The following is a 12249-nucleotide window of genomic DNA, read 5'->3' as shown; positions in this document are numbered from 1 at the left end:
TGTAAAATTTATAATAATTAACGATAATTTTTAAAATGTGAAATTCTATAGATAAAGAATAAACACCGTTATGATCTTAATCGTCTTCTGTTAATTTCGTATAATATATCTGGCATTAGTATCATACAATTTCAAATTTATTACACGTTTCCTTATAATTCCTTATTACAATATAATTTCCTTATAAATAATGTTACATATGGAGGGGTAAAAGCCATAGTGGTGTAAGTCAAATTTTTTAAAATATTGTCTTGTATGCATAGATGCAATTTATATATTGTATAGATTTTGATCGCATAAAAAGCTAAGTAGCGGAGCACCTCGCGAGGTACAGGAGTGTTTCGCGAGGCAAGGGAAACATCTCGCGAGGCAAAGGAGCGCCAAAGAGCCATAATTTTGATCGCATATAAAGCTAAGTCTAATCAACCGAATTTAAAATAATTATATATGAAATAGGAGTAGAAAAGACTGAAAAATATAATAAAATTAAAATTAGATAGATATCTCCAAATTTGCGGAAGTTAATATGCTCAGAGTGTTCTAAAATGTCGAAGTATTGCATTAAAATCGCATGTCCGTACGTATATATGTGTATGTGCAGATTTGATGTCCGTGTTTACTGTAACTTCCGCAAATTTGAACATATCGATCTATTTCTAACTTTATTATATTTCTCAGTCTTTTCTACCCCTATTTCATATATAATTTTTTAAGATTTGGTTGATTAGACCCAGCTTTATACGCGATCAAAGAGCCATAATTTTGATCGCATATAAAGTTAAGTCTAATCAACCGAATTTAAAAGAATTATATATGAAATAGGAGTAGAAAAAACTGAAAAATATAATAAAATTAAAATTAGATAGATATCTCCAAATTTGCGGAAGTTAATATGCTCAGAGTGTTCTAAAATGTCGAAGTATTGCATTAAAATCGCATGTCCGTACGTATATATGTGTATGTGCAGATTTGATGTCCGTGTTTACTGTAACTTCCGCAAATTTGAACATATCGATCTATTTCTAACTTTATTATATTTCTCAGTCTTTTCTACCCCTATTTCATATATAATTTTTTAAGATTTGGTTGATTAGACCCAGCTTTATACGCGATCAAAGATCCATAATTTTGATTGCATATAAAGCTAAGTCTAATCAACCAAATTTAAAAGAATTATATATGAAATAGGGGTAGAAAAGACTGAAAAATATAATTCATATATAATTATTTTAAATTCGGTTGATTAGACTTAGCTTTATATGCAAAGTTAGAGCAAACACGGACATCAAATCTGCACATACACATATATACGAACGGACATGCGATTTTAATGCAATATTTCGACATTTTAGAATACTCTGAGCGGCGACTAAGAACGGCGAAGATAACTCTTACCGTAAAATCTGATTTTTATTGCATATTTCCATGCGACTCATCTTATTTTGAAATTCCCGTACAATCACCCCTTTAAAACTACAAAGGAAACTAGCGGCCATACAAAGACGTACAAACGATTCCGAAACAGCACCCGTTTGCGGATTTAAAATATCTCTAAGAACGGCGGAGATAACTCTTACCGTAAAATCTGATTTTTATTGCATATTTCCATGCGACTCATCTTATTTTGAAATTCCCGTACAATCACCCCTTTAAAACTACAAAGGAAACTAGCGGCCATACAAAGACGTGCAAACGATTCCGAAACAGCACCCGTTTGCGGATTTAAAATATCTCTAAGAACGGCGAAGATAACTCTTAGCGTAAAATCTGATTTTTATTGCATATTTTCATTCCTCATCTTATTTCGAAAATTCCCGAATTTAAAAGAATTATATATGAAATAGGAGTAGAAAAGACTGAAAAATGTAATAAAATTAAAATTAGATAGATATCTCCAAATTTGCGGAAGTCAATATGCTCAGAGTGTTCTAAAATGTCGAAGTATTGCATTAAAATCGCATGTCCGTACGTATATATGTGTATGTGCAGATTTGATGTCCGTGTTTACTGTAACTTCCGCAAATTTGAACATATCGATCTATTTCTAACTTTATTATATTTCTCAGTCTTTTCTACCCCTATTTCATATATAATTTTTTAAGATTTGGTTGATTAGACCCAGCTTTATACGCGATCAAAGAGCCATAATTTTGATCGCATATAAAGCTAAGTCTAATCAACCGAATTTAAAAGAATTATATATGAAATAGGAGTAGAAAAGACTGAAAAATATAATAAAATTAAAATTAGATAGATATCTCCAAATTTGCGAAAGTTAATATGCTCAGAGTGTTCTAAAATGTCGAAGTATTGCATTAAAATCGCATGTCCGTACGTATATATGTGTATGTGCAGATTTGATGTCCGTGTTTACTGTAACTTCCGCAAATTTGAAGATATCGATCTATTTCTAACTTTATTATATTTCTCAGTCTTTTCTACCCCTATTTCATATATAATTTTTTAAGATTTGGTTGATTAGACCCAGCTTTATACGCGATCAAAGAGCCATAATTTTGATCGCATATAAAGCTAAGTCTAATCAACCGAATTTAAAAGAATTATATATGAAATAGGAGTAGAAAAGACTGAAAAATATAATAAAATTAAAATTAGATAGATATCTCCAAATTTGCGAAAGTTAATATGCTCAGAGTGTTCTAAAATGTCGAAGTATTGCATTAAAATCGCATGTCCGTACGTATATATGTGTATGTGCAGATTTGATGTCCGTGTTTACTGTAACTTCCGCAAATTTGAAGATATCGATCTATTTCTAACTTTATTATATTTCTCAGTCTTTTCTACCCATATTTCATATATAATTTTTTAAGATTTGGTTGATTAGACCCAGCTTTATACGCGATCAAAGATCCATAATTTTGATTGCATATAAAGCTAAGTCTAATCAACCAAATTTAAAAGAATTATATATGAAATAGGGGTAGAAAAGACTGAAAAATATAATTCATATATAATTATTTTAAATTCGGTTGATTAGACTTAGCTTTATATGCAAAGTTAGAGCAAACACGGACATCAAATCTGCACATACACATATATACGAACGGACATGCGATTTTAATGCAATATTTCGACATTTTAGAATACTCTGAGCGGCGACTAAGAACGGCGAAGATAACTCTTACCGTAAAATCTGATTTTTATTGCATATTTCCATGCGACTCATCTTATTTTGAAATTCCCGTACAATCACCCCTTTAAAACTACAAAGGAAACTAGCGGCCATACAAAGACGTACAAACGATTCCGAAACAGCACCCGTTTGCGGATTTAAAATATCTCTAAGAACGGCGAAGATAACTCTTAGCGTAAAATCTGATTTTTATTGCATATTTTCATTCCTCATCTTATTTCGAAAATTCCCGAATTTAAAAGAATTATATATGAAATAGGAGTAGAAAAGACTGAAAAATGTAATAAAATTAAAATTAGATAGATATCTCCAAATTTGCGGAAGTCAATATGCTCAGAGTGTTCTAAAATGTCGAAGTATTGCATTAAAATCGCATGTCCGTACGTATATATGTGTATGTGCAGATTTGATGTCCGTGTTTACTGTAACTTCCGCAAATTTGAACATATCGATCTATTTCTAACTTTATTATATTTCTCAGTCTTTTCTACCCCTATTTCATATATAATTTTTTAAGATTTGGTTGATTAGACCCAGCTTTATACGCGATCAAAGAGCCATAATTTTGATCGCATATAAAGCTAAGTCTAATCAACCGAATTTAAAAGAATTATATATGAAATAGGAGTAGAAAAGACTGAAAAATATAATAAAATTAAAATTAGATAGATATCTCCAAATTTGCGAAAGTTAATATGCTCAGAGTGTTCTAAAATGTCGAAGTATTGCATTAAAATCGCATGTCCGTACGTATATATGTGTATGTGCAGATTTGATGTCCGTGTTTACTGTAACTTCCGCAAATTTGAACATATCGATCTATTTCTAACTTTATTATATTTCTCAGTCTTTTCTACCCCTATTTCATATATAATTTTTTAAGATTTGGTTGATTAGACCCAGCTTTATACGCGATCAAAGAGCCATAATTTTGATCGCATATAAAGCTAAGTCTAATCAACCGAATTTAAAAGAATTATATATGAAATAGGAGTAGAAAAGACTGAAAAATATAATTCATATATAATTATTTTAAATTCGGTTGATTAGACTTAGCTTTATATGCAAAGTTAGAGCAAACACGGACATCAAATCTGCACATACACATATATACGAACGGACATGCGATTTTAATGCAATATTTCGACATTTTAGAATACTCTGAGCGGCGACTAAGAACGGCGAAGATAACTCTTTCCGTAAAATCTGATTTTTATTGCATATTTCCATGCGACTCATCTTATTTTGAAATTCCCGTACAATTACCCCTTTAAAACTACAAAGGAAACTAGCGGCCATACAAAGACGTGCAAACGATTCCGAAACAGCACCCGTTTGCGGATTTAAAATATCTCTAAGAACGGCGAAGATAACTCTTAGCGTAAAATCTGATTTTTATTGCATATTTTCATTCCTCATCTTATTTCGAAAATTCCCGAATTTAAAAGAATTATATATGAAATAGGAGTAGAAAAGACTGAAAAATGTAATAAAATTAAAATTAGATAGATATCTCCAAATTTGCGAAAGTTAATATGCTCAGAGTGTTCTAAAATGTCGAAGTATTGCATTAAAATCGCATGTCCGTACGTATATATGTGTATGTGCAGATTTGATGTCCGTGTTTACTGTAACTTCCGCAAATTTGAAGATATCGATCTATTTCTAACTTTATTATATTTCTCAGTCTTTTCTACCCATATTTCATATATAATTTTTTAAGATTTGGTTGATTAGACCCAGCTTTATACGCGATCAAAGATCCATAATTTTGATTGCATATAAAGCTAAGTCTAATCAACCAAATTTAAAAGAATTATATATGAAATAGGGGTAGAAAAGACTGAAAAATATAATTCATATATAATTATTTTAAATTCGGTTGATTAGACTTAGCTTTATATGCAAAGTTAGAGCAAACACGGACATCAAATCTGCACATACACATATATACGAACGGACATGCGATTTTAATGCAATATTTCGACATTTTAGAATACTCTGAGCGGCGACTAAGAACGGCGAAGATAACTCTTACCGTAAAATCTGATTTTTATTGCATATTTCCATGCGACTCATCTTATTTTGAAATTCCCGTACAATTACCCCTTTAAAACTACAAAGGAAACTAGCGGCCATACAAAGACGTACAAACGATTCCGAAACAGCACCCGTTTGCGGATTTAAAATATCTCTAAGAACGGCGGAGATAACTCTTACCGTAAAATCTGATTTTTATTGCATATTTCCATGCGACTCATCTTATTTTGAAATTCCCGTACAATCACCCCTTTAAAACTACAAAGGAAACTAGCGGCCATGCAAAGACGTGCAAACGATTCCGAAACAGCACCTGTTTGCGGATTTAAAATATCTCTAAGAACGGCGAAGATAACTCTTAGCGTAAAATCTGATTTTTATTGCATATTTTCATTCCTCATCTTATTTCGAAAATTCCCGAATTTAAAAGAATTATATATGAAATAGGAGTAGAAAAGACTGAAAAATGTAATAAAATTAAAATTAGATAGATATCTCCAAATTTGCGGAAGTCAATATGCTCAGTCTTTTCTACCCCTATTTCATATATATTAATTTTTTAAGATTTGGTTGATTAGACCCAGCTTTATACGCGATCAAAGATCCATAATTTTGATCGCATATAAAGTTAAGTCTAATCAACCGAATTTAAAAGAATTATATATGAAATAGGAGTAGAAAAGACTGAAAAATATAATAAAATTAAAATTAGATAGATATCTCCAAATTTGCGAAAGTTAATATGCTCAGAGTGTTCTAAAATGTCGAAGTATTGCATTAAAATCGCATGTCCGTACGTATATATGTGTATGTGCAGATTTGATGTCCGTGTTTACTGTAACTTCCGCAAATTTGAACATATCGATCTATTTCTAACTTTATTATATTTCTCAGTCTTTTCTACCCCTATTTCATATATAATTTTTTAAGATTTGGTTGATTAGACCCAGCTTTATACGCGATCAAAGAGCCATAATTTTGATCGCATATAAAGCTAAGTCTAATCAACCGAATTTAAAAGAATTATATATGAAATAGGAGTAGAAAAGACTGAAAAATATAATAAAATTAAAATTAGATAGATATCTCCAATTTGCGAAAGTTAATATGCTCAGAGTGTTCTAAAATGTCGAAGTATTGCATTAAAATCGCATGTCCGTACGTATATATGTGTATGTGCAGATTTGATGTCCGTGTTTACTGTAACTTCCGCAAATTTGAAGATATCGATCTATTTCTAACTTTATTATATTTCTCAGTCTTTTCTACCCATATTTCATATATAATTTTTTAAGATTTGGTTGATTAGACCCAGCTTTATACGCGATCAAAGATCCATAATTTTGATTGCATATAAAGCTAAGTCTAATCAACCAAATTTAAAAGAATTATATATGAAATAGGGGTAGAAAAGACTGAAAAATATAATTCATATATAATTATTTTAAATTCGGTTGATTAGACTTAGCTTTATATGCAAAGTTAGAGCAAACACGGACATCAAATCTGCACATACACATATATACGAACGGACATGCGATTTTAATGCAATATTTCGACATTTTAGAATACTCTGAGCGGCGACTAAGAACGGCGAAGATAACTCTTACCGTAAAATCTGATTTTTATTGCATATTTCCATGCGACTCATCTTATTTTGAAATTCCCGTACAATTACCCCTTTAAAACTACAAAGGAAACTAGCGGCCATACAAAGACGTGCAAACGATTCCGAAACAGCACCCGTTTGCGGATTTAAAATATCTCTAAGAACGGCGAAGATAACTCTTAGCGTAAAATCTGATTTTTATTGCATATTTTCATTCCTCATCTTATTTCGAAAATTCCCGAATTTAAAAGAATTATATATGAAATAGGAGTAGAAAAGACTGAAAAATGTAATAAAATTAAAATTAGATAGATATCTCCAAATTTGCGGAAGTCAATATGCTCAGAGTGTTCTAAAATGTCGAAGTATTGCATTAAAATCGCATGTCCGTACGTATATATGTGTATGTGCAGATTTGATGTCCGTGTTTACTGTAACTTCCGCAAATTTGAACATATCGATCTATTTCTAACTTTATTATATTTCTCAGTCTTTTCTACCCCTATTTCATATATAATTTTTTAAGATTTGGTTGATTAGACCCAGCTTTATACGCGATCAAAAAGCCATAATTTTGATCGCATATAAAGCTAAGTCTAATCAACCGAATTTAAAAGAATTATATATGAAATGGGAGTAGAAAAGACTGAAAAATATAATAAAATTAAAATTAGATAGATATCTCCAAATTTGCGAAGTTAATATGCTCAGAGTGTTCTAAAATGTCGAAGTATTGCATTAAAATCGCATGTCCGTACGTATATATGTGTATGTGCAGATTTGATGTCCGTGTTTACTGTAACTTCCGCAAATTTGAACATATCGATCTATTTCTAACTTTATTATATTTCTCAGTCTTTTCTACCCCTATTTCATATATAATTTTTTAAGATTTGGTTGATTAGACCCAGCTTTATACGCGATCAAAGAGCCATAATTTTGATCGCATATAAAGCTAAGTCTAATCAACCGAATTTAAAAGAATTATATATGAAATAGGAGTAGAAAAGACTGAAAAATATAATAAAATTAAAATTAGATAGATATCTCCAAATTTGCGAAAGTTAATATGCTCAGAGTGTTCTAAAATGTCGAAGTATTGCATTAAAATCGCATGTCCGTACGTATATATGTGTATGTGCAGATTTGATGTCCGTGTTTACTGTAACTTCCGCAAATTTGAAGATATCGATCTATTTCTAACTTTATTATATTCTCAGTCTTTTCTACCCATATTTCATATATAATTTTTTAAGATTTGGTTGATTAGACCCAGCTTTATACGCGATCAAAGATCCATAATTTTGATTGCATATAAAGCTAAGTCTAATCAACCAAATTTAAAAGAATTATATATGAAATAGGGGTAGAAAAGACTGAAAAATATAATTCATATATAATTATTTTAAATTCGGTTGATTAGACTTAGCTTTATATGCAAAGTTAGAGCAAACACGGACATCAAATCTGCACATACACATATATACGAACGGACATGCGATTTTAATGCAATATTTCGACATTTTAGAATACTCTGAGCGGCGACTAAGAACGGCGGAGATAACTCTTACCGTAAAATCTGATTTTTATTGCATATTTCCATGCGACTCATCTTATTTTGAAATTCCCGTACAATTACCCCTTTAAAACTACAAAGGAAACTAGCGGCCATACAAAGACGTGCAAACGATTCCGAAACAGCACCCGTTTGCGGATTTAAAATATCTCTAAGAACGGCGAAGATAACTCTTAGCGTAAAATCTGATTTTTATTGCATATTTTCATTCCTCATCTTATTTCGAAAATTCCCGAATTTAAAAGAATTATATATGAAATAGGAGTAGAAAAGACTGAAAAATGTAATAAAATTAAAATTAGATAGATATCTCCAAATTTGCGAAAGTTAATATGCTCAGAGTGTTCTAAAATGTCGAAGTATTGCATTAAAATCGCATGTCCGTACGTATATATGTGTATGTGCAGATTTGATGTCCGTGTTTACTGTAACTTCCGCAAATTTGAACATATCGATCTATTTCTAACTTTATTATATTTCTCAGTCTTTTCTACCCCTATTTCATATATAATTTTTTAAGATTTGGTTGATTAGACCCAGCTTTATACGCGATCAAAGATCCATAATTTTGATCGCATATAAAGCTAAGTCTAATCAACCGAATTTAAAAGAATTATATATGAAATAGGAGTAGAAAAGACTGAAAAATATAATAAAATTAAAATTATATAGATATCTCCAAATTTGCGGAAGTCAATATGCTCAGAGTGTTCTAAAATGTCGAAGTATTGCATTAAAATCGCATGTCCGTACGTATATATGTGTATGTGCAGATTTGATGTCCGTGTTTACTGTAACTTCCGCAAATTTGAACATATCGATCTATTTCTAACTTTATTATATTTCTCAGTCTTTTCTACCCCTATTTCATATATAATTTTTTAAGATTTGGTTGATTAGACCCAGCTTTATACGCGATCAAAGAGCCATAATTTTGATCGCATATAAAGCTAAGTCTAATCAACCGAATTTAAAAGAATTATATATGAAATAGGAGTAGAAAAGACTGAAAAATATAATAAAATTAAAATTAGATAGATATCTCCAAATTTGCGGAAGTTAATATGCTCAGAGTGTTCTAAAATGTCGAAGTGTTGCATTAAATCGCATGTCCGTACGTATATATGTGTATGTGCAGATTTAACGTGGCGCGTGGCATGATGGATCTTCCACCCGGCACCGCGGCGGCGTTCCCGGGGAAGACGTATACGCGACGCGGACGCGACTTCCTAAAGCCCTGACTTAATTAATTTATATATATAAGCGTCGATATGTTCCGAGATACAATGGCTCTATATCTGACTAATCGTAGATTTGTTATTTCAATAAAAAAAATTCTGACTCACCACGCCGATGTGCAATAACGGGCGGAGTTGTTCAGCCACGTAGCTACGATGATACTGTAACATACAAATATAAGATTCAAATTAAAGAAGCGTTCAAAATAATCAACATTTTTTAAAATATAATTTTTACGCGCAACTAATTTGTTTTTCAATAAAATATTTAGCAACACACGTATCTGTGTTCACCGAAAACGATCTTTATAAGAGTAAAATTTTAGATAATCTTTTTCTCTAATTATTTTTAATTTATCGAGATAAAACAATTCGAATAAATAAAAAAGAACTATTTTAATTTTACGCAGATATAAAGAGATGATACTCACCCCAAGGTTGCTTCGCCGGTGCCCGATGCCTCTCCCAGGCCTCCTCCTCCTCTCAGGGGATACTTAGGCTTCATCGTCTCACCGCACAGGACACTCGCGAGAAACACTCGCGGATGATAAACTACACGCGCGCGCGGACTATGTTCTGTTAAAAGTCTTTCTCGCGCGATACTGTACGGCACTCCCGTTTAGAAAAGTCCTTTAGTCCGATTACTTGAACGGCACTCCCGAAGCAAACGCGACGAACCGGCTGCGGTTCGTTCATTCAATTAAATCGGCGGACGAGGGTACGTTAGCTTCCCCGTCTTTGAATTTTTATCCAAGCAGAACAAGAGTTTTGCTTGGGTAAAATCCTCGTACTGGGTACTGGAGCCTTCCCACCTCGCCAAGGTCGTACCCGTGGGAAGGAAAAGTACTTTTCTCTGTAATATAAAAGCGGGTAACATGAATTTTTCGTGCAAATTTGAAGGAGTCGCGACGCCGATTGCTCCGATTCGTTCCGCGTTCATCACCGCGCGTTACGTTAATGCGACACGAAAATTTTCCAAGGTGTCGGCAACTTGGCGCGATACTACGCAAGTCGAGCGGACGGTTAATAAAGACACGCACTTCGTCAATCAGAGATACGCTGTTGAAATTAAATATCGCACGCACAGTACGTTACCAAACTCGTAAATCGAGATTATGAAGCATTCACGAACGGGCGATGTATCGCGGCGTTCCGTTATCACCGATCGAATCACCGGAATCACTTGACACGATCAATATCACTCAGCCCTTTTTCCCTACGGAGAGAATCGGAGCTAAATCACACGACACATCCGGCACGTCAGCGTTCTTCGCGAATCCAGACATGGCGGGAGGAGCGACTATCACTCGCGAATATCACAGCGCGAAACTGCAAAGCAAGTCGTTCATACATACCTCCGCCTCGACGTCTCGAGTGAGCGCGTCGCGCGACACGTTCATTCCGATAAACACCTCATACACTCGTAAATTGTTTTACACACACGGCACACGGCGCGCGGTACTCGATCGCGTAGCGCGTATTCCCGCGGCCCGCGAAACGAGGAAGCAGGAATGCCAATCACCGAAACGAGCGCGTTCCGAAAACAGCACGAAGCACGGTGACGTCGGTGACGAGCGCGCGCGGAGCACAAACACTTCCTACCGGTGCGAGATTCCTCGGAAGAATGATAACTGAGTCACTCACGCAGGTAACACTACTCCGAGCGTTGACGGAAACAAGTGACAAGTCCGCTCATCGCCAGAAACAACGTCGAAAACGCGCCGATCTTCGAGGTACGGAGCTTTCGAGTTCAACGGTCGCGCCGCTAGTACGGGTTGATACGGACAGAGAGAACTGCTGGTAAGCACCTCGTGGTAATTATTACGAGGTCGTAGATGTAGCACGGAAGAGCACCACAAAATCGTGGACATTACCTACATATTTATAGACATTGGCCACGTAGTTCAATGTCCACATTTTGTGGACATAGAGGCGCTTCAAAATAAAGTTACAGCGAAATCGCGCCCGTGGCCTCTCTCAGGCTTCTCTCTGCTCGCAGTTAGCGCCGACGTTCGATTAGTCGATACACGTGCCAATGTTGAGAATGTGACGTCATCTGTACATATTGGCAGATTGCAGGCCCGTAACGTAGGATTGCGATCGCCTTTCTGCCAGCAAACTCGGCTAAATTTTCGCGAGACTTCCTAAAATTTTAGAAGTTTATGGACCGCGAAAAGCGCCTGGACTGAAATTCCGAAAATTTCAGGAATTCTTGTCTTATCTCAAATACTTTTAGAGTGAAACCAAATTCCGAAAATTTCAGGAATTCTTGTCTTATCTCAAATACTTTTAGAGTGATAAACACCAAACTCTAATTAATTTAACGGATGACTAATTTATCAAATAAAACTTGTACCATTTTGTTAATGTGGATAGAAATATTAATTTTCATTCTTTGTGACGAAAAAAATTAAATTAAAAATAACTAACTAAGAATTTCGGTTTTATTTTTACCAACGTAGATTAACTTTAATCTCGGTTGAACTTATTTTTATCCTTTCTTAGTTCTAAAAATGAGAAGAGGACAAAAAGTAAGTTAAACCGAAATTAAAGTTAATCTGCATTGATACAAGTTAATCATCAGAGTTCAGTCACGGTCGCCCTCATTCTCCCAAACTGTACATTGTCG

Source organism: Temnothorax longispinosus, chromosome 12 (assembly GCF_030848805.1).
Source record: "Temnothorax longispinosus isolate EJ_2023e chromosome 12, Tlon_JGU_v1, whole genome shotgun sequence".
NCBI lineage: Eukaryota > Metazoa > Arthropoda > Insecta > Hymenoptera > Formicidae > Temnothorax > Temnothorax longispinosus.
Note: the sequence above shows the minus strand (reverse complement) of the source record.